The sequence below is a fragment of the Oncorhynchus kisutch genome, unplaced genomic scaffold, assembly GCF_002021735.2.
Source record: "Oncorhynchus kisutch isolate 150728-3 unplaced genomic scaffold, Okis_V2 Okis02a-Okis13b_hom, whole genome shotgun sequence".
Classification (NCBI taxonomy): Eukaryota; Metazoa; Chordata; class Actinopteri; order Salmoniformes; family Salmonidae; genus Oncorhynchus; species Oncorhynchus kisutch.
Window position 1 is genome coordinate 13,980,131 of NW_022261979.1, and position 24,544 is coordinate 14,004,674.

Genomic DNA, 24,544 nt, shown 5'->3' on the forward strand with positions numbered 1-24,544 from the left:
TCACAATAGCAGCTTGGTATAAATGGGATATTTGAGTGCCAAGAATGTGAGATTATTAAAAGATATTGAAAACATCAGCCATAATCGGGTATTGTCCTCTTCAGGGAAGACTTCACAATAAAGGTTACTGTGGAGATTACATCAGAATTTACTGTAGAGATTATATCAGATAATACTGTAGAGATTACAGCAGATTTTACTATAGAGATTACAGCAGATTTTACTGTAGAGATTACAGCAGATTTTACTGTAGAGATTACATCAGAATTTACTGTAGAGATTACATCAGATCTTACTGTAGAGATTACATCAGAATTTACTGTAGGGATTACATCAGATAATACTGTAGAGATTACAGCAGATTTTACTGTAGAGATTACAGCAGATTTTACTGTAGAGATTACATCAGAATTTACTGTAGAGATTACAGCAGATTTTACTGTAGAGATTACATCAGATTTTACTGTAGAGATTACATCAGATCTTACTGTAGAGATTACAGCAGATTTTACTGTAGAGATTACAGCAGATTTTACTGTAGAGATTACAGCAGATTTTACTGTAGAGATTACAGCAGATTTTACTGTAGAGATTACAGCAGATTTTACTGTAGAGATTACAGCAGATCCAGACTGATGGTTACTGTAGAGATTACAGCAGATTTTACTGTAAAGATTACAGCAGATTTTACTGTAGAGATCACAGCAGATCCAGACTGAAGGTTACTGTAGAGATCACAGCAGATCCAGACTGAAGGTTACTGTAGAGATTACATCAGATACAGACTGAAGGTTACTGTAGAGATTACATCAGATACAGACTGAAGGTTACTGTAGAGATTACATCAGATACAGACTGAAGGTTACTGTAGAGATTACAGCAGATCCAGACTGAAGGTTAATGTAGAGATTACAGCAGATCATACTGTAGAGATTACATCAGATCATACTGTAGAGATTACAGCAGATCTTACTGTAGAGATTACAGCAGATCTTACTGTAGAGATTACAGCAGATCATACTGTAGAGATTACAGCAGATTTTACTGTAGAGATTACAGCAGATCTTACTGTAGAGATTACAGCAGATTTTACTGTAGAGATTACAGCAGATCTTACTGTAGAGATTACAGCATATCATACTGTAGAGATTACAGCAGATCATACTGTAGAGATTACAGCAGATTTTACTGTAGAGATTACAGCAGATTTTACTGTAGAGATTACAGCAGATTTTACTGTAGAGATTACAGCAGATTTTACTGTAGAGATTACAGCAGATCTTACTGTAGAGATTACAGCAGATCATACTGTAGAGATTACAGCAGATCATACTGTAGAGATTACAGCAGATCCAGACTAAAGGTTACTGTAGAGATTACAGCAGATCCAGACTGAAGGTTACTGTAGAGATTACAGCAGATCCAGACTGAAGGTTACTGTAGAGATTACAGCAGATTTTACTGTAGAGATTACAGCAGATCATACTGTAGAGATTACAGCAGATCATACTGTAGAGATTACAGCAGATCATACTGTAGAGATTACAGCAGATCCAGACTAAAGGTTACTGTAGAGATTACAGCAGATCCAGACTGAAGGTTACTGTAGAGATTACAGCAGATTTTACTGTAGAGATTACAGCAGATCATACTGTAGAGATTACAGCAGATTTTACTGTAGAGATTACATCAGATCATACTGTAGAGATTACATCAGATCATACTGTAGAGATTACAGCAGATGTTACTGTAGAGATTACAGCAGATCTTACTGTAGAGATTACAGCAGATCATACTGTAGAGATTACAGCAGATCATACTGTAGAGATTACAGCAGATCCAGACTAAAGGTTACTGTAGAGATTACAGCAGATGGTCTCCATAGTGATATCTCCTGGTATGTAGCTGTGGGGGGGGGGGGGGGCTGGTCTCCATAGTGATATCTCCTGTTATGTAGCTGGGGGGGCTGGTCTCCATAGTGATATCTCCTGGTATGTAGCTGGTCTCCATAGTGATATCTCCTGGTATGTAGCTGGGGGGGCTGGTCTCCATAGTGATATCTCCTGGTATGTAGCTGGGGGGGCTGGTCTCCATAGTGATATCTCCTGGTATGTAGCTGGGGGGGCTGGTCTCCATAGTGATATCTCCTGGTATGTAGATGGGGGGGCTGGTCTCCATAGTGATATCTCCTGGTATGTAGCTGGGGGGGCTGGTCTCAATAGTGATATCTCTGGTTTGTCTCAGGGCCTCGATGTTTATCGTGTTGCAGTGAATAAAACCCAAATTGTTTCCCAAATTGAACCCTACTTCCTTCTACCCTGGTCTAAAGAAGTGCACTATAAAGACCTATTCCCATTGGGCTCTGGTCTAAAGTAGTGCACTATAAAGACCTATTCCCATAGGGCTCTGGTCTAAAGTAGTGCACTATAAAGACCTATTCCCATTGGGCTCTGGTCTAAAGTAGTGCACTATAAAGACCTATTTCCATAGGGCTCTGGTCTAAAGAAGTGCACTATAAAGACCTATTCCCATAAGACTCTGGTCTAAAGAAGTGCACTATAAAGACCTATTCCCATAGGGCTCTGGTCTAAAGTAGTGCACTATAAAGACCTATTCACATAAGACTCTGGTCTAAAGAAGTGCACTATAAAGACCTATTTCCATAGGGCTCTGGTCTAAAGTAGTGCACTATAAAGACCTATTCCCATAGGGCTCTGGTCTAAAGAAGTGCACTATAAAGACCTATTCCCATAAGACTCTGGTCTAAAGAAGTGCACTATAAAGACCTATTCCCATAGGGCTCTGGTCTAAAGTAGTGCACTATAAAGACCTATTCCCATAGGGCTCTGGTCTAAAGTAGTGCACTATAAAGACCTATTCCCATAGTGCTCTGGTCTAAAGAAGTGCACTATAAAGGGAAGAGGGAGCCATTTGGATCAGGATGAAGAATAGGTCTCAACAGGATAAATTTCACACATTCAGCCAGCTAAGAGAGGTTTCCTAAACCATCAGCCCTGTACGGACTAACATTCAGCCTGCTAAGAGAGGTTTCCTGAACCATCAGCCCTGTAACATTAGGCCTGCTAAGAGAGGTTTCTTAAACCATCAGCCCTGTAACATTCAGCTTTCTAAGTGAGGTTTTCCTTGAACCATCAGCCCTGTACAGACTAACATTGAGGCTGCTAAGAGAGGTTTCCTAAACCATCAGCGCTGTACGGACTAACATTCAGCCTGCTAAGAGAGGTTTCCGAAACCATCAGCCCTGTAACATTCAGCCTGCTAAGAGAGGTTTCCTGAACCACCAGCCCTGTAAGGACTAACATTCAGCCTGCTAAGAGAGGTTTCCTAAACTATCAGCCCTGTAACATTCAGCCTGCTAAGAGAGGTTTCCTAAACCATCAGCCCTGTAACATTCAGCCCGCTAAGAGAGGTTTCCTAAACCATCAGCCCTGTAACATTCAGCCTGCTAAGAGAGGTTTCCTAAACCATCAGCCCTGTACGGACTAACATTCAGCCTGCTAAGAGAGGTTTCCTGAACCATCAGCCCTGTACAGACTAACATTCAGGCTGCTAAGAGAGGTTTCCTAAACCATCAGCCCTGTACGGACTAACATTCAGCCTGCTAAGAGAGGTTTCCGAAACCATCAGCCCTGTAACATTCAGCCTGCTAAGAGAGGTTTCCTGAACCTCCAGCCCTGTACGGACTAACATTCAGCCTGCTAAGAGAGGTTTCCTAAACTATCAGCCCTGTAACATTCAGCCTGCTAAGAGAGGTTTCCTAAACCATCAGCCCTGTAACATTCAGCCTGCTAAGAGAGGTTTCCTAAACCATCAGCCCTGTAACATTCAGCCTGCTAACAGAGGTTTCCTAAACCATCAGCCCTGTAACATTCAGCCTGCTAAGAGAGGTTTCCTAAACCATCAGCCCTGTACGGACTAACATTCCGCCTGCTAAGAGAGGTTTCCTGAACCATCAGCCCTGTACAGACTAACATTCAGCCTGCTAAGAGAGGTTTCCTGAACCATCAGCCCTGTAACATTCAGCCTGCTAAGAGAGGTTTCCTAAACCATCAGCCCTGTACGGACTAACATCCAGCCTGCTAAGAGAGGTTTCCTGAACCATCAGCCCTGTAACATTCAGCCTGCTAAGAGAGGCTTCCTAAACCATCAGCCCTGTACGGACTAACATTCAGCCTGCTAAGAGAGGTTTCCTGAACCATCAGCCCTGTAACATTCAGCCTGCTAAGAGAGGCTTCCTAAACCATCAGCCCTGTAACATTCAGCCTGCTAAGAGAGGCTTCCTAAACCATCAGCCCTGTACGGACTAACATTCAGCCTGCTAAGAGAGGTTTCCTGAACCATCAGCCCTGTAACATTCAGCCTGCTAAGAGAGGCTTCCTAAACCATCAGCCCTGTAACATTCAGCCTGCTAAGAGAGGCTTCCTAAACCATCAGCCCTGTACGGACTAACATTCAGCCTGCTAAGAGAGGTTTCCTGAACCATCAGCCCTGTAACATTCAGCTTTCTAAGAGAGGTTTCCTGAACCATCAGCCCTGTATGGACTAACATTCCGCCTGCTACGAGAGGTTTCCTGAACCATCAGCCCTGTACGGACTAACATTCAGCCTGCTAAGAGCTGCTAAGAGAGGTTTCCTGAACCACCAGCCCTGTACGGACTAACATTCAGCCTGCTAAGAGAGGTTTCCTAAACCATCAGCCCTGTACGGACTAACATTCAGCCTGCTAAGAGAGGTTTCCTAAACCATCAGCCCTGTACGGACTAACATTCAGCCTGCTAAGAAAGGTTTCCTAAACCATCAGCCCTGTAACATTCAGCCTGCTAAGAGAGGTTTCCTAAACCATCAGCCCTGTAACATTCAGCCTGCTAAGAGAGGTTTCCTGAACCATCAGCCCTGTACGGACTAACATTCCGCCTGCTAAGAGAGGTTTCCTGAACCATCAGCCCTGTAACATTCAGCCTGCTAAGAGAGGTTTCCTAAACCATCAGCCCTGTAACATTCAGCCTGCTAAGAGAGGTTTCCTGAACCATCAGCCCTGTACGGACTAACATTCAGCCTGCTAAGAGAGGTTTCCTGAACCATCAGCCCTGTACGGACTGTAACATTTATCCCCAGAGTCATATGTAAAAAATAAATAAATAACGGAACCAACCGATACCATGGTAACGCACGGACGATACCATGGTAATGCACGGACCGATACCATGGTAACGCACGGTGTGCGTGCAACAGGTAGGAGCAGGAGAAAACAGGAAATCAGAGCCTCAAATAAACTGGAGAAAGATTAAAGCCGTTTACAAACATCATTGATTACAAATCATTGATTACTTCCAACGTGGTCATGATTAGAGAGATGGCAGAATAGGATAACAGGACTCGTCCCTCTCTAGGGTAGACAACAGGACTCGTCCCTCTCTGGGGTAGATATATCATAGCTACTCAGAGGACGTGAGACACCAGTCTCAGCACTCTGTTGTAGAGGACGTGAGACACCAGTCCCAGCACTCTGTTGTAGAGGACGTGAGACACCAGTCTCAGCACTCTGTTGTAGAGGACGTGAGACACCAGTCTCAGCACTCTGTTGTAGAGGACGTGAGACACCAGTCTCAGCACTCTGTTGTAGAGGACGTGAGACACCAGTCTCAGCACTCTGTTGTAGAGGACGTGAGACACCATTCTCAGCACTCTGTTGTAGAGGACGTGAGTCACCACTCTGTTGGAGAGGACGTGAGACACCAGTCTCAGCACTCTGTTGTAGAGGACGTGAGACACCAGTCTCACCACTCTGTTGGAGAGGACGTGAGACACCAGTCTCACCACTCTGTTGGAGAGGACGTTAGACACCAGTCGTGCAGTGTGGGCGTCGTGTAGACACAGAAACAGAATGGACGGGCCTCAGCTTGGCACCAGTCGTGAAGACACAGAAACAGACTGGACGGGCCTCAGCTTGGCACCAGTCGTGAAGACACAGAAACAGACCGGACGGGCCTCAGCTTGGCACCAGTCGTGAAGACACAGAAACAGACCGGACGGGCCTCAGCTTGGCACCAGTCGTGAAGACACAGAAACAGACTGGACGGGCCTCAGCTTGGCACCAGTCGTGTAGACACAGAAACAGACTGGACGGGCCTCAGCTTGGCACCAGTCGTGAAGACACAGAAACAGACCGGACGGGCCTCAGCTTGGCACCAGTCGTGAAGACACAGAAACAGACTGGACGGGCCTCAGCTTGGCACCAGTCGTGTAGACACAGAAACAGACTGGACGGGCCTCAGCTTGGCACCAGTCGTGTAGACACAGAAACAGACTGGACGGGCCTCAGCTTGGCACCAGTCGTGTAGACACAGAAACAGACTGGACGGGCCTCAGCTTGGCACCAGTCGTGTAGACACAGAAACAGACAGGACGGGCCTCAGCTTGGCACCAGTCGTGAAGACACAGAAACAGACTGGACGGGCCTCAGCTTGGCACCAGTCGTGTAGACACAGAAACAGACTGGACGGGCCTCAGCTTGGCACCAGTCGTGTAGACACAGAAACAGACTGGACAGGCCTCAGCTTGGCACCAGTTGTGTAGACACCCACATCTGCTCTCATTCAGTCTCTTTCCATCCCCCCCCCCCCCCCCCCCCTCCATCTCCTCCCCCCCTTCCCCCTCCCCCCTCCATCCCTCTCTCTTACCACCCCCCCATCTCCTCCTCCACCCCCCCATCTCCTCCATCATCTCCCCCCCCCTCCCCCCTCTCTTTCCACCCCCCCCCCCCATCTCGTCCTCCACCCCCCCCCCCCCCCCCCATCTCCTCCACCCTCCATCCCTCTCTCTTTCCATCTCCCCCCGTCTCCTCCACCCTCCTCCACCCCCCCTACAGTACGGAGCTGTCAGCACTCCTACTCTCCATGTGGTGCACTGTCTATTAAGTACAGTACGGAGCTGTCAGCACTCCTACTCTCCATGTGGTGCACTGTCTATTAAGTACAGTACGGAGCTGTCACACCCACACACACACTCTATTATGTACAGTACGGAGCTGTCACACACACACACACACACACACACACACACACACACACACACACGAGTGAAGAATCACTCCATCCATGATTGAAGTTCGCAACGAAATCTGTGTCTGCGTGAGTCACGACTGAGAAAACATTCTAACACAAACCGGGTCAAACTGCAAGACAACATTTGGAAACCAACGGCTCATGTTCTGAGAAACAGAACGACCATCAACAGGAGAGGAGACTGATACTGTATCTGACGAGGAACAGAACGACCATCTACAGGAGAGGAGACTGATACTGTATCTGATGAGGAACAGAACATCCATCTACAGGAGAGGAGACTGATACTGTATCTGACGAGGAACAGAACAACCATCAACAGGAGAGGAGACTGATACTGTATCTGATGAGGAACAGACGTCCATCTACAGGAGAGGAGACTGATACTGTATCTGATGAGCAGAAGAACAGATGTCCATCTACAGGAGAGGAGACTGATACTGTATCTGATGAGGAACAGAACGACCATCTACAGGAGAGGAGACTGATACTGTATCTGATGAGGAACAGACATCCATCTACAGGAGAGGAGACTGATTCTGTATCTGATGAGGAACAGAACGTCCATCTACAGGAGAGGAGACTGATACTGTATCTGATGAGGAACAGAACGACCATCAACAGGAGAGGAGACTGATACTGTATCTGATGAGCTTAGGAACAGACGTCCATCTACAGGAGAGGAGACTGATACTGTATCTGATGAGCTGAGAAACAGAACGTCCATCAACAGGAGAGGAGACTGATACTGTATCTGATGAGGCTTCGGCCCACGGACCCTTGTGGTCCCGGGCCAGGCTTCGGCCCACGGACCCTTGTGGTCCCGGGCCAGGCTTCGGCCCACGGACCCTTGTGGTCCCGGGCCAGGCTTCGGCCCACGGACCCTTGTGGTCCCGGGCCAGGCTTCGGCCCACAGACCCTTGTGGTCCCAGTCTGTTACAGTCTGTTACAGGTGTAGTTTACCCCCCCCCCCCCTGGTCTAGTCTGTTTCTGGTGTAGTTTATCCCCCCCCTGGTCTAGTCTGTTACAGGTGTAGTTTACCCCCCCCCCCCCCCGGTCTAGTCTGTTACAGGTGTAGTTTACCCCCCCTGGTCTAGTCTGTTACAGGTGTAGTTTACCCCCCCCCCCCCTGGTCTAGTCTGTTACAGGTGTAGTTTACCCCCCCTGGTCTAGTCTGTTACAGGTGTAGTTTACCCCCCCTGGTCTAGTCTGTTACAGGTGTAGTTTACCCCCCCTGGTCTAGTCTGTTACAGGTGTAGTTTACCCCCCCTGGTCTAGTCTGTTACAGGTGTAGTTTACCCCCCCCCCCCTGGTCTAGTCTGTTACAGGTGTAGTTTACCCCCCCCCCTGGTCTAGTCTGTTACAGGTGTAGTGTACCCCCCCTGGTCTAGTCTGTTACAGGTGTAGTTTACCCCCCCCTGGTCTAGTCTGTTTCTGGTGTAGTTTACCCCCCCCGGTCTAGTCTGTTACAGGTGTAGTTTACCCCCCCCCCCCCCCGGTCTAGTCTGTTACATACCAGTGAACTCAAAGCACTCCCAAGCAGACATCAGCTGTCATACTGTATATGGAGAGAAGGGGAGATGGAATCTGATGGCGTTTAGCCTTTGACCTGGGCTCTGTGCAGCATTTGAAGAGTCTTTAAGTGCTGCAGTGTGTGTGGGGGAGAGGCTGCAGTCTCAGGGCGAGGACTGACCGGGCTCCAAGGGCCTCCTAGTGATGCTAAGCAGCTGCTGTATGGGATCGGTCACCAAGAGGCCGACAAACACAGCTAGCATCCCAAACAGCACCATCTTCCCTATATAGGGCACTATATAGCACCCAAAACAGTCTATCCCAGCCAGAAACAAGATCCTCCCAGCTACAGTCTATCCCAGCCAGAAACAACACCCTCCCAGCTACAGTCTATCCCAGCTACAGTCTATCCCAGCTACAGACTATCCCAGCCAGGAACAAGACCCTCCCAGCTACAGTCTATCCCAGCTACAGTCTATCCCAGCTACAGACTATCCCAGCTACAGTCTATCCCAGCTACAGTCTATCCCAGCTACAGACTATCCCAGCCAGGAACAAGACCCTCCCAGCTACAGTCTATCCCAGCCAGAAACAACACCCTCCCAGCTACAGTCTATCCCAGCTACAGTCTATCCCAGCTACAGTCTATCCCAGCCAGAAACAAGACCCTCCCAGCTACAGTTTATCCCAGCCAGGAACAAGACCCTCCCAGCTACAGTCTATCCCAGCCAGAAACAACACCCTCCCAGCTACAGTCTATCCCAGCTACAGTCTATCCCAGCCAGAAACAAGACCCTCCCAGCTACAGTTTATCCCAGCCAGAAACAAGACCCTCCCAGCTACAGTCTATCCCAGCCAGGAACAACACCCTCCCAGCTACAGTCTATCACAGCTACAGTCTATCCCAGCCAGGAACAAGACCCTCCCAGCTACAGTCTATCCCAGCCAGGAACAAGACCCTCCCAGCTACAGTCTATCCCAGCCAGAAACAAGACCCTCCCAGCTACAGTCTATCCCAGCCAGAAACAAGACCCTCCCAGCTACAGTCTATCCCAGCCAGAAACAAGACCCTCCCAGCTACAGTCTATCCCAGCCAGAAACAAGACCCTCCCAGCTACAGTCTATCCCAGCCAGGAACAAGACCCTCCCAGCTACAGTCTATCCCAGCCAGAAACAACACCCTCCCAGCTACAGTCTATCCCAGCTACAGTCTATCCCAGCCAGGAACAAGACCCTCCCAGCTACAGTCTATCCCAGCCAGAAACAAGACCCTCCCAGCTACAGTCTATCCCAGCCAGAAACAAGACCCTCCCAGCTACAGTCTATCCCAGCCAGAAACACAAGACCCTCCCAGCTACAGTCTATCCCAGCCAGAAACAAGACCCTCCCAGCTACAGTCTATCCCAGCCAGGAACAAGACCCTCCCAGCTACAGTCTATCCCAGCCAGGAACAAGACCCTCCCAGCTACAGTCTATCCCAGCCAGAAACAACACCCTCCCAGCTACAGTCTATCCCAGCTACAGTCTATCCCAGCTACAGACTATCCCAGCCAGGAACAAGACCCTCCCAGCTAGTCTATCCCAGCCAGGAACAAGACCCTCCTAGCTACAGTCTATCCCATCTACAGTCTATCCCAGCCAGGAACAAGACCCTCCCAGCTACAGTCTATCCCAATCAGGAACAAGACCCTCCCAGCTACAGTCTATCCCAGCCAGGAACAAGACCCTCCCAGCTAGTCTATCCCAGCTACAGTCTATCCCAGCCAGGAACAACACCCTCCCAGCTACAGTCTATCACAGCTACAGTCTATCCCAGCCAGGAACAACACCCTCCCAGCTACAGTCTATCACAGCTACAGTCTATCCCAGCCAGGAACAAGACCCTCCCAGCTACAGTCTATCCCAGCTACAGTCTATCCCAGCCAGGAACAAGACCCTCCCAGCTACAGTCTATCCCAGCTACAGTCTATCCCAGCCAGGAACAAGACCCTCCCAGCTACAGTCTATCCAAGCCAGGAACAAGACCCTCCCAGCTACAGTCTATCACAGCTACAGTCTATCCCAGCCAGGAACAAGACCCTCCCAGCTACAGTCTATCACAGCTACAGTCTATCCCAGCCAGGAACAACACCCTCCCAGCTACAGTCTATCCCAGCCAGGAACAACACCCTCCCAGCTACAGTCTATCCCAGCCAGGAACAACACCCTCCCAGCTACAGTCTATCCCAGCCAGGAACAAGACCCTCCTAGCTACAGTCTATCCCAGCTACAGTCTATCCCAGCCAGGAACAACACCCTCCCAGCTACAGTCTATCACAGCTACAGTCTATCCCAGCCAGGAACAACACCCTCCCAGCTACAGACTATCCCAGCCAGGAACAAGACCCTCCCAGCTACAGTCTATCCCAGCTACAGTCTATCACAGCTACAGTCTATCCCAGCCAGGAACAACACCCTCCCAGCTACAGTCTATCACAGCTACAGTCTATCCCAGCCAGGAACAACACCCTCCCAGCTACAGTCTATCCCAGCCAGGAACAACACCGTCCCGGCTACAGTCTATCCCAGCCAGGAACAACACCCTCCCAGCTACAGTCTATCACAGCTACAGTCTATCCCAGCCAGGAACAACACCCACCCAGCTACAGTCTATCCCAGCCAGGAACAAGACCCTCCTAGCTACAGTCTATCCCAGCTACAGTCTATCCCAGCCAGGAACAACAGGCTATGGCTTCACGTGTGCTTGGCCAGGACCACTAGGGTCCGTGGGCCGAAGCCTGGCCAGGACCACTAGGGTCCGTGGGCCGAAGCCTGGCCAGGACCACTAGGGTCCGTGGGCCGAAGCCTGGCCAGGACCACTAGGGTCCGTGGGCCGAAGCCTGGCCAGGACCACTAGGGTCCGTGGGCCGAAGCCTGGCCAGGACCATGAAATTGATTAAATCATTTAATACCCCATAATGACAAAGCACAAAGAGGTTTTTAGAATATATATATATATATATCACATTTACATAAGTATTCAGACCCTTTACTCAGTACTTTGTTGAAGCACCTTTGGCAGTGATTACACCCTGGAGTCTTCTTGGGTATGACGCTAAAAGCTTGGCACACCTGTATTTGGGGAGTTTCTCCTGTTCTTCTCTGCAGATCCTCTCAAGCTCTGTCAGGTTGGATGGGGAACGTCGCTGCACAGCTATTTTCTGGTCTCTCCAGAGATGTTTAGATCGGGTTCAAGTCCAGCCTCTGGCTGGGCCACTCAAGGACATTCGGAGGCTTGTACCGAAGCCACTCCTGCGTTGCCTTGGCGCTCAGGGTCGTTGTCCTGTTGGAAGGTGAACCTTCGTCCCAGTCTGAGCTCCTGAGCGCTGTGGATCAAGGATCTCTGTACTTTGATCACTTCATCTTTGCTCTGTTCATCTTTGCCTCGATCCTGACTAGTCTCCCAGTCCCTGCCACTGAAAAACATCCCACCAGCATGATGCTGCCACAGTAGGGATGGTGCCAGGTTTCCTCCAGACATGACGCTTGACATTCAGGCCAAAGAGTTCAATCTTGGTTTCATCAGACCAGAGAATCTTGTTTCTGGTCTGAGAGTCTTTAGGTGCCTGTTTATGTCATTATGAAGTCTTGTGTTTAGATTGCTGATAATATTATATATTTAATCAATTTTCAAATAAGACTAACATAAAATGAGGAAAAAGTCAAGGGGTCTGAATATTTCCCGAATGCACTGTATCATAGGCTAGGTAACTAACGTTATACTGTACCTAAAGTCAATCTGGTTGCCTCTCCTCAATCTTCACTAGGTAACTAACGTTATACTGTACCTAAAGTCAATCTGGTTGCCTCTCCTCAATCTTCACTAGGTAACTAACGTTATACTATACCTAAAGTCAATCTGGTTGCCTCTCCTCAATCTTCACTAGGTAACTAACGTTATACTGTACCTAAAGTCAATCTGGTTGCCTCTCCTCAATCTTCGCTAGGTAACTAACGTTATACTATACCTAAAGTCAATCTGGTTGCCTCTCCTCAATCTTCGCTAGGTAACTAACGTTATACTGTACCTAAAGTCAATCTGGTTGCCTCTCCTCAATTTTTATTTATTTATTTATTTTACCTTTATTTAACCAGGTAGGCAAGTTGAGAACAAGTTCTCATTTACAATTGCGACCTGGCCAAGATAAAGCAAAGCAGTTCGACAGATAAAACGACACAGACTTACACATGGAGTAAAAACAAACATACAGTCAATAATGCAGTATAAACAAGTCTATATACAATGTGAGCAAATGAGGTGAGAAGGGAGGTAAAGGCAAAAAAGGCCATGATGGCAAAGTAAATACAATATAGCAAGTAAAATACTGGAATGGTAATCTTCACTAGGTAACTAACGTTATACTGTACCTAAAGTCAATCTGGTTGCCTCTCCTCAATCTTCGCTAGGTAGTTGGGACCTAGTGGTTAGAGTGTAGAGGGGGCAGGGTAGCCTAGTGGTTAGAGTGTAGAGGCGGCAGGGTAGCCTAGTGGTTAGAGTGTAGAGGCGGCAGGGTAGCCTAGTGGTTAGAGTGTAGAGGCGGCAGGGTAGCCTAGTGGTTAGAGTGTAGAGGCGGCAGGGTAGCCTAGTGGTTAGAGTGTAGAGGCGGCAGGGTAGCCTAGTGGTTAGAGTGTAGAGGCGGCAGGGTAGCCTAGTGGTTAGAGTGTAGAGGCGGCAGGGTAGCCTAGTGGTTAGAGCGTTGGACTAGTAACCGAAAGGTTGCAAGTTCAAATCCCCGTGCTGACAAGGTAAAAATTCTGCCCCTGAACAGGCAGTTAACCCACTGTTCCTAGACCAGTTAACCCACTGTTCCTAGACCAGTTAACCCACTGTTCTTAGACCAGTTAACCCACTGTTCCTAGACCAGTTAACCCACTGTTCCTAGACCAGTTAACCCACTGTTCCTAGACCAGTTATCCCACTGTTCCTAGACCAGTTAACCCACTGTTCCTAGACCAGTTAACCCACTGTTCCTAGACCAGTTAACCCACTGTTCCTAGACCAGTTAACCCACTGTTCCTAGACCAGTTAACCCACTGTTCCTAGACCAGTTAACCCACTGTTCCTAGACCAGTTAACCCACTGTTCCTAGACCAGTTAACCCACTGTTCCTAGACCAGTTAACCCACTGTTCCTAGACCAGTTAACCCACTGTTCCTAGACCAGTTAACCCACTGTTCCTAGACCAGTTAACCCACTGTTCCTAGACCAGTTAACCCACTGTTCCTAGACCAGTTAACCCACTGTTCCTAGACCAGTTAACCCACTGTTCCTAGACCAGTTAACCCACTGTTCCTAGACCAGTTAACCCACTGTTCCTAGACCAGTTAACCCACTGTTCCTAGACCAGTTAACCCACTGTTCCTAGACCAGTTAACCCACTGTTCCTAGACCAGTTAACCCACTGTTCCTAGACCAGTTAACCCACTGTTCCTAGGCCGTCATTGAAAATAAGAATTTGTTCTTAACTGACTTGCCTGGTTAAATAAAGGTAATGTAAAAAAGCCAACTGTAATACACTTTTAAATGAACTCTTCATCGGCGCTCATTGACGATGAGTAGAATGAATGGCTCAGTCGGGCATCAGTCCAAAAACACCACTATGAGGAAACATGCAACCCATGAATAGTTTAACTACTGGATGACTATATTCAGGCATGGAGTAGGCTGTAATATGTGGCTTCTCATAATATAGCACACATAAGCTATTTGGGGTTTACTACCTTTTTATTTGTGCGTTTTTATTGTTCAGAAATGTGGTGGGTCGTCTCTTCGTTTCTCAGGACTTTATCCTGCTAACTGTTCCAAATGTCCCAACTGAATTTGGTAAAAGGGCTTTTATGTCCTCTGCGCCATCGTCTTGGAACGCCTCACAAGATACTTTTAAACTGGAAGAATTTGTCCCCGATTGGTATTTTTAAATCACTGATGAAGGATTTTGAGGCTGATTCCCTGACCTGTCAATGTTTTTTTGCTGTTTTAGACTCTTGTGAATTCAATGGTTTTTACTAGATTACTTTAGTAATTCGTTTTTCACGTTGTATGTCTGTAATTTTTTTGTAATGACTTGGTGCTGCCTATCTTGGCCAGGACGCTCTTGAAAAAGAGATTTTAAATCTCAATGAGCCCTTCCTGGTTAAGGTTAAATAATAATTTTATACATAACCTAAGCAGCGTTTAAATTATTATTGTCCTTCCTTCTGAACTATCAACTCTTTTTTTCCCTCCCATCTGTCCATTATGTCATAACTCAGCCCTTTAACTCTACAGAGTCTGAGAAGGAACCTCTGAAAGCTCAGTGTGACTATTTCCACAGCAGGACTAGTTTATATGTTTATTATACAAACACAATAACACAAGGAGATGCTCATTACCGCCGTGCCTGGATGGAACTCTGTCTAGCGGCTGTTGCTAAGCAGCGAGAGCTCCGTGGGCGAATAGAGAATGTCAGAGAGAAGTGAAAGCTCTAGAACGTTCTGGATGAATGTGCTGCTGGATTCTATAGAGCAGTGGTCACCAACTGGTCCATCGCCAAGACATTCCCTAGTGGATCGTCAAACTTTTCTGTAAAGAAAACTCTACAAAAATGGTAAAGCCTCGTGTATCTATTTCTATTTTATTCCTCTGGGGCTTCGTCCTCATTGTGGTTTTACAGACGTGTTTAATACGTCTTATGCACACACTTTATTTGAATATTTATGAAATGTAGATTGTTATATTTGGAAGCACTTATGTGTTTTTCCTTGGCCTCCAACTCCTTTCGAAGAGTGGAGCGGATGTGGGCGGGGCTAGGTCTATATAAGGGTACTATTTTATTTATCACAACATTTCTGACGAAGGCCGTGAGGCCGATACGTAAAGCTTATTAAAGATCAGTGACACTATCAAGACCAGTGTGCAGTTTCCTTTTTCATTCCTCTGGGGCTGTTGGCGGAAGGTGCACCTGATTTAAACTGCCCTGCGCGCCGGGGAGGCAACCGGTTCCCATTTTTAACCATTTTATGTGTCTGAAGGTACAAACTATGCCCTCCTGGCGGTGCCGCAGAACTAAATCAAGTGCTCTATTTGCCTCCCGCTGGCCAATCGGATGGCTCAGATTACCGTATCCGTAGTAAGTTGAATCTGTGAGATTCTTCCACCCAGAGCTGTCAACACGTGCCTTTGTCCTTCTTCCCCTCAGAGCTGTCAACACGTGCCTTCGTCCTTCTTCCACTCACAGCTGTCAACACGTGCCTTCGTCCTCATTCCACTCACAGCTGTCAACACGTGCCTTCGTCCTTCTTCCACTCAGAGCTGTCAACATGTGCCTTCGTCCTCCTCCCACTCAGAGCTGTCAACACGTGCCTTCGTCCTCCTCCCACTCAGAGCTGTCAACACGTGCCTTCGTCCTTCTTCCACTCAGAGCTGTCAACACGTGCCTTCATCCTCCTTCCACTCAGAGCTGTCAACACGTCAACACGTGCCTTCGTCCTCCTTCCACTCAGCCAGCATCATTGGTGGAAAGGGAGAATGGAGGGATGTTGAGAGGCGGACCCTAACATGGCCAGCGTCATTGGTGGAAAGGGAGAATGGAGGGATGTTGAGAGGCGGACCCTAACATGGCCAGCGTCATTGGTGGAAAGGGAGAATGGAGGGATGTTGAGAGGCGGACCCTAACATGGCCAGCGTCATTGGTGGAAAGGGAGAATAGAGGGATGTTGAGAGGCGGAGCCTAACATGGCCAACGTCATTGGTGGAAAGGGAGAATGGAGGGCTGTTGAGAGGCGGACCCTAACATGGCCAGCGTCATTGGTGGAAAGGGAGAACGGTTCCTTGTTACACCAGTCACTAGAGCGGCTGTAATCCTCCCCAGCTCCTTGTTACACCAGTCACTAGAGCAGCTGTAGTCCTCCCCAGTTCCTTGTTACACCAGTCACTAGAGCAGCTGTAATCCTCCCCAGTCACTAGAGCAGCTGTAATCCTCCCCAGTCACTAGAGCAGCTGTAATCCTCCCCAGTTCCTTGTTCCACCAGTCACTAGAGCAGCTGTAGTCCTCCCCAGTTCCTTATTACACCAGTCACTAGAGCGGCTGTAATCCTCCCCAGCTCCTTGTTACACCAGTCACTAGAGCAGCTGTAATCCTCCCCAGTTCCTTGTTACACCAGTCACTAGAGCAGCTGTAATCCTCCCCAGCTCCTTGTTACACCAGTCACTAGAGCAGCTGTAATCCTCCCCAGTCACTAGAGCAGCTGTAGTCCTCCCCAGTCACTAGAGCAGCTGTAATCCTCCCCAGTTCCTTGTTACACCAGTCACTAGAGCAGCTGTAATCCTCCCCAGCTCCTTGTTACACCAGTCACTAGAGCGGCTGTAATCCTCCCCAGTCACTAGAGCAGCTGTAATCCTCCCCAGCTCCTTGTTCCACCAGTCACTAGAGCGGCTGTAATCCTCCCCAGCTCCTTGTTACACCAGTCACTAGAGCAGCTGTAATCCTCCCCAGCTCCTTGTTACACCAGTCACTAGAGCGGCTGTAATCCTCCCCAGTCACTAGAGCAGCTGTAATCCTCCCCAGCTCCTTGTTCCACCAGTCACTAGAGCAGCTGTAATCCTCCCCAGCTCTTTGTTACACCAGTCACTAGAGCGGCTGTAATCCTCCCCAGACACTAGAGCAGCTGTAATCCTCCCCAGCTCCTTGTTACACCAGTCACTAGAGCAGCTGTAGTCCTCCCCAGTTCCTTGTTCCACCAGTCACTAGAGCGGCTGTAGTCCTCCCCAGTTCCTTGTTCCACCAGTCACTAGAGCAGCTGTAATCCTCCCCAGCTCCTTGTTCCACCAGTCACTAGAGCAGCTGTAGTCCTCCCCAGCTCCTTGTTACACCAGTCACTAGAGCAGCTGTAATCCTCCCCAGTCACTAGAGCGGCTGTAATCCTCCCCAGTCACTAGAGCAGCTGTAGTCCCCCCAAGTTCCTTGTTCCACCAGTCACTAGAGCAGCTGTAATCCTCCCCAGCTCCTTGTTACACCAGTCACTAGAGCGGCTGTAATCCTCCCCAGCTCCTTGTTACACCAGTCACTAGAGCAGCTGTAGTCCTCCCCAGTTCCTTGTTCCACCAGTCACTAGAGCAGCTGTAATCCTCCCCAGTCACTAGAGCAGCTGTAATCCTCCCCAGTCACTAGAGCAGCTGTAATCCTCCCCAGCTCCTTGTTCCACCAGTCACTAGAGCGGCTGTAATCCTCCCCCAGTTCCTTGTTCCACCAGTCACTAGAGCGGCTGTAATCCTCCCCAGCTCCTTGTTCCACCAGTCACTAGAGCAGCTGTAATCCTCCCCCAGCTCCTTGTTACACCAGTCACTAGAGCGGCTGTAATCCTCCCCAGCTCCTTGTTACACCAGTCACTAGAGCGGCTGTAATCCTCCCCAGCTCCTTGTTCCACCAGTCACTAGAGCAGCTGTAATCCTCCCCAGCTCCTTGTTACACCAGTCACTAGAGCGGCTGTAATCCTCCCCAGTCACTAGAGCAGCTGTAATCCTCCCCAGCTCCTTGTTACACCAGTCACTAGAGCGGCTGTAATCCTCCCCAGTCACTAGAGCAGCTGTAATCCTCCCCAGTCACTAGAGCGGCTGTAATCCTCCCCAGCTCCTTGTTACACCAGTCACTAGAGCGGCTGTAATCCTCCCCAGTCACTAGAGCGGCTGTAATCCTCCCCAGCTCCTTGTTACACCAGTCACTAGAGCAGCTGTAATCCTCCCCAGCTCCTTGTTACACCAGTCACTAGAGCGGCTGTAATCCTCCCCAGCTCCTTGTTACACCAGTCACTAGAGCAGCTGTAATCCTCCCCAGCTCCTTGTTACACCAGTCACTAGAGCGGCTGTAATCCTCCCCAGCTCCTTGTTACACCAGTCACTAGAGCGGCTGTAATCCTCCCCAGCTCCTTGTTACACCAGTCACTAGAGCAGCTGTAATCCTCCCCAGCTCCTTGTTACACCAGTCACTAGAGCAGCTGTAATCCTCCCCCAGCTCCTCCCACACAACAGGGATGGATCTATGAGAATGATACCCTCGCTAACACTATAAATATATCTGTTTATGAGACAACTAACAAACAACCAAAAGATGCAGTGGAAAAGTAGAGTGTGTTGGCAGTTAGCTGAACGGCTAGCGGAAGGGTAAGAGGCCCAGTGTCCCGGTCTCTCACACCGTTCAGCTAAGAGGCCCAGTCTCTCACACCGTTCAGCTAAGAGGCCCAGTGACCCGGTCTCTCACACCGTTCAGCTAAGAGGCCCAGTCTCTCACACCGTTCAGCTAAGAGGCCCAGTGACCCGGTCTCTCACACCGTTCAGCTAAGAGGCCCAGTCTCTCACACCGTTCAGCTAAGAGGCCCAGCCTCTCACACCGTACAGCTAAGAGGCCCAGTGTCCCGGTCTCTCACACCGTTCAGCTAAGAGGCCCAGTGTCCCGGTCTCTCACATCGTTCAGCTAAGAGGCCCAGTGACCCGGTCTCTCACACCGTTCAGCTAAGAGGCCCAGTGTCCCGGTCTCTCACACCGTTCAGCTAAGAGGCCCAGTGTCCCGGTCTCTCACACCGTTCAGCTAAGAGGCCCAGTGACCCGGTCTCTCACATCGTTCAGCTAAGAGGCCCAGTGACCCGGTCTCTCACACCGTTCAGCTAAGAGGCCCAGTGTCCCGGTCTCTCACACCGTTCAGCTAAGAGGCCCAGTGTCCCGGTCTCTCACACCGTTCAGCTAAGAGGCCCAGTGTCCCGGTCTCTCACACCGTTCAGCTAAGAGGCCCAGTGACCCGGTCTCTCACACCGTTCAGCTAAGAGGCCCAGTGACCCGGTCTCTCACACCGTTCAGCTAAGAGGCCCAGTCTCTCACACCGTTCAGCTAAGAGGCCCAGTGTCCCGGTCTCTCACACCGTTCAGCTAAGAGGCCCAGTGTCTCGGTCTCTCACACCGTTCAGCTAAGAGGCCCAGTGTCTCGGCTCTCACACCGTTCAGCTAAGAGGCCCAGTGACCCCACTGCCACACACAGAGCCGGGAGACTACAGTCTGCTGGTTATAGATCAGGACAACAGGCTGATGGGGAACCTAAATGATGAAGTCTACAGTCTGCTGGTTATAGATCAGGCTGATGGGGAACCTAAATGATGAAGTCTACAGTCTGCTAGTTATAGATCAGGACAACAGGCTGATGGGGAACCTAAATGATGAAGTCTACAGTCTGCTGGTTATAGATCAGGACAACAGGCTGATGGGGAACCTAAATGATGAAGTCTACAGTCTGCTGGTTATAGATCAGGACAACAGGCTGATGGGGAACCTAAATGATGAAGTCTACAGTCTGCTGGTTATAGATCAGGACAACAGGCTGATGGGGAACCTAAATGATGAAGTCTACAGTCTGCTGGTTATAGATCAGGCCAACAGGCTGATGGGGAACCTAAATGATGAAGTCTACAGTCTGCTGGTTATAGATCAGGCTGATGGGGAACCTAAATGATGAAGTCTACAGTCTGCTGGTTATAGATCAGGACAACAGGCTGATGGGGAACCTAAATGATGAAGTCTACAGTCTGCTGGTTATAGATCAGGACAACAGGCTGATGGGGAACCTAAATGACAGATGTGCGGTTTGAAGAACACAGTGGAATAGAAATGTCCAGCATCTGCAGCAGAACAACAAACAGTATCAGAATATATTTCTAAAAGCGAAGTAGTAGAGTCTCAGGAGGAGAGACTGGCCAAACCCACAGCTTGGTGGTTAACAGATCTGGGTCTTCTCCTTACCTGGTGGAACTCTGGGATACCGTCAGGACTGCAGGGGAGATGGGTCTTCTCTCTGGGACTGCAGGGGAGATGGGTCTTCTCTCTGGGACTGCAGGGGAGATGGGTCTTCTCTCTGGGACTGCAGGGGAGATGGGTCTTCTCTCTGGGACTGCAGGGGAGATGGGTCTTCTCTCTGGGACTGCAGGGGAGATGGGTCTTCTCTCTGGGACTGCAGGGGAGATGGGTCTTCTCTCTGGGACTGCAGGGGAGATGGGTCTTCTCTCTGGGACTGCAGGGGAGATGATAATGATAAGTTTCCAATGACCCTCGTCAGGCAGACTGATAAGTTACCAACAACCCTGTCAGGCAGACTGATAATGATAAGTTACCAATGACCCTCATCAGGCAGACTGATAGGTTACCAACAACCCTGTCAGGCAGACTGATAAGTTACCAATGACCCTCATCAGGCAGACTGAAAAGTTACCAATAACCCTGTCAGGCAGACCGATAATGATAAGTTACCAATGACCCCGTCAGGCAGACTGATAATGATAAGTTACCAATGACCCCGTCAGGCAGACTGATAGGTTACCAACAACCCTGTCAGGCAGACTGATAAGTTACCAATGACCCTCATCAGGCAGACTGAAAAGTTACCAATAACCCTGTCAGGCAGACTGATAATGATAAGTTACCAATAACCCCGTCAGGCCGGGTCAGGCTACGACAGGTGGACAGGAAGACAGGAGGACAGGAAGACAGGAGGACAGGAGGACAGGAAGACAGGAGGACAGGGACGGCCGGGGACATTCGTATTGTTCCGCTAGAGGTGAAATTCTTGGACCAGCGCAAGACGGACGAAAGCGAAAGCATTTGCCAATAATGTTTTCATTAACCAGCCAACCCCAGTCAAAAATCACAGGAACGTCAAGAAAAGATAGGTGAGCCTATTGTGATGTCATCACAAGCCCAATAGAACACGCCTCTACTAGTCTGTAGCTGACTGGTGCCCTGTGGTGACACTGCTTAGAGGTGACAGGCAGAGAGGTATCACTGTAGCTGACTGGTGCCCTGTGGTGACACTGCTTAGAGGTGACAGGCAGAGAGGTATCACTGTAGCTGACTGGTGCCCTGTGGTGACACTGCTTAGAGGTGACAGGCAGAGAGGTATCACTGTAGCTGACTGGTGCCCTGTGGTGACACTGCTTAGAGGTGACAGGCAGAGAGGTATCACTGTAGCTGACTGATGCCCTGTGGTGACACTGCTTAGAGGTGACAGGCAGAGAGGTAGCTGACTGATGCCCTGTGGTGACAGGCAGAGAGGTATCACTGTAGCTGACTGATGCCCTGTGGTGACACTGCTTAGAGGTGACAGGCAGAGAGGTAGCTGACTGGTGCCCTGTGGTGACACTGCTTAGAGGTGACAGGCAGAGAGGTATCACTGTAGCTGACTGATGCCCTGTGGTGACACTGCTTAGAGGTGACAGGCAGAGAGGTATCACTGTAGCTGACTGATGCCCTGTGGTGACACTGCTTAGAGGTGACAGGCAGAGAGGTATCACTGTAGCTGACTGGTGCCCTGTGGTGACACTGCTTAGAGGTGACAGGCAGAGAGGTATCACTGTAGCTGACTGGTGCCCTGTGGTGACACTGCTTAGAGGTGACAGGCAGAGAGGTAGCTGACTGATGCCCTGTGGTGACAGGCAGAGAGGTATCACTGTAGCTGACTGGTGCCCTGTGGTGACACTGCTTAGAGGTGACAGGCAGAGAGGTAGCTGACTGATGCCCTGTGGTGACAGGCAGAGAGGTATCACTGTAGCTGACTGGTGCCCTGTGGTGACACTGCTTAGAGGTGACAGGCAGAGAGGTATCACTGTAGCTGACTGGTGCCCTGTGGTGACACTGCTTAGAGGTGACAGGCAGAGAGGTATCACTGTAACTGACTGATGCCCTGTGGTGACACTGCTTAGAGGTGACAGGAGGAGAGGTATCACTGTAGCTGACTGATGCCCTGTGGTGACACTGCTTAGAGGTGACAGGCAGAGAGGTAGCTGACTGGTGCCCTGTGGTGACACTGCTTAGAGGTGACAGGCAGAGAGGTAGCTGACTGATGCCCTGTGGTGACACTGCTTAGAGGTGACAGGCAGAGAGGTATCACTGTAGCTGACTGATGCCCTGTGGTGACACTGCTTAGAGGTGACAGGCAGAGAGGTAGCTGACTGGTGCCCTGTGGTGACACTGCTTAGAGGTGACAGGCAGAGAGGTAGCTGACTGATGCCCTGTGGTGACACTGCTTAGAGATGACAGGAAGAGAGGTATCACTGTAGCTGACTGATGCCCTGTGGTGACACTGCTTAGAGTTGACAGGAAGAGAGGTATTACTGTAGCTGACTGATGCCCTGTGGGTCTGGCGACGAATATGTAGCGAGGACCAGCCGACTAGAGCATACAGGTCACAGTGGTGGGTGGTATAAGGTGCTTTAGTAACAAAACGGATGGCACTGTGATAGACTGCATCCAGTTTGCTGAGTAGAGTGTTGGAAGCCATTTTGTAGATGACATCGCCGAAGTCGAGGATCGGTAGGATAGTCAGTTTTACTAGGGTAAGTTTGGCGGCGTGAGTGAAGGAGGCTTTGTTGCGGAATAGAAAGCCGACTCTAAATTTGATTTTGGATTGGAGATGTTTGATATGAGTCTGGAAGGAGAGTTTACAGTCTAGCCAGACACCTAGGTACTTATAGACGTCCACATATTCTAGGTCGGAACCATCCAGGGTGGTGATGCTGGTCAGGCGTGCGGGTGCAGGCAGCGAACGGTTGAAAAGCATGCATTTGGTTTTACTAGCGTTTAAGATCAGTTGGAGACCACGGAAGGAGTGTTGTATGGCATTGAAGCTCGTTTGGAGGTTAGATAGCACAGTGTCCAAGGAAGGGCCAGAAGTATATAGAATAAGCATGTAGCTAGCTAGAACCATAGACTATCTATTATATTGACTATAACCTTGTCCCCCAGGGCTAACTGCGCCTGGGAGGAATTGTCTGGGAACGAGATTAGAGGCCCAAGTGGTTGACATCATTGCAGACAACCCCAGTTTGACTTTTAACAGGCTATCATCAAATCATGTGTCAACCCTCTAACAACAACCTGCCTCTAACAACAACCTGCCTCTAACAACAACCTGCCTCTAACAACAACCTGCCTCTAACAACAACCTGCCTCTAACAACAACCTGCCTCTAACAACAACCTGCCTCTAACAACAACCTGCCTCTAACAACAACCTGCCTCTAACAACAACCTGCCGTGGTGGAAAAGTACTTGAGTAACAGTAAAGATACCTTAATAGAAAATTACTCAATTAAAAAAGTCACCCAGTAAAAAAACAAATTGAGTAAATGTCCAAAAAGTATTTGTTTTCAAATATACTTAAGTATCAGGAAGAGAGGTATTAGGCTACCCTGGAGCGTTGGACTAGTAACCGGAAGGTTGCAAGTTCAAATCCCCGAGCTGACAAGGTACAAAATCTGTCGTTCTGCCCCTGAACAAGGCAGTTAACCCACTGTTCCTAGACCAGTTAACCCACTGTTCCTAGACCAGTTAACCCACTGTTCCTAGGCCAGTTAACCCACTGTTCCTAGACCAGTTAACCCACTGTTCCTAGGCCAGTTAACCCACTGTTCCTAGGCCAGTTAACCCACTGTTCCTAGGCCAGTTAACCCACTGTTCCTAGACCAGTTAACCCACTGTTCCTAGACCAGTTAACCCACTGTTCCTAGACCAGTTAACCCACTGTTCCTAGACCAGTTAACCCACTGTTCCTAGACCAGTTAACCCACTGTTCCTAGACCAGTTAACCCACTGTTCCTAGACCAGTTAACCCACTGTTCCTAGACCAGTTAACCCACTGTTCCCAGGCTGTCATTGTAAATAAGAACCTGTTCTTAACTGACTTGCCTGGTTAAATAAAGGAAAATTTTTAACTTATATTAAACAAACCGGACGGTCCGATGTTATTTACAGATATCCAGGAGCACAGTCCAACATCATTTACAAATTAAACATCTGTTTAGTGAGTCAGCCAGAGGCAGTAGGGATGACCAGGGATGTTCTCTGTTTAGTGAGTCAGCCAGATCAGAGGCAGTAGGGATGACCAGGGACGTTCTCTGT

The 24,544-nt window shown here is 49.1% G+C and overlaps 1 protein-coding gene across 3 annotated transcripts in view; it reads right to left on the bottom strand.

The window, feature by feature from the left end:
- ncalda (neurocalcin delta a) overlaps window positions 1-24,544 on the bottom strand; it is a 99,635-nt gene that overhangs the window by 69,261 nt on the left and 5,830 nt on the right. For all 3 annotated transcript variants that reach the window (XM_031811788.1, XM_031811786.1, XM_031811787.1), the window contains exon 2: window positions 20,397-20,664. The gene's annotated coding sequence lies outside the window, so the exon portion shown is untranslated. The remainder of the gene's footprint in view (window positions 1-20,396; window positions 20,665-24,544) is intronic.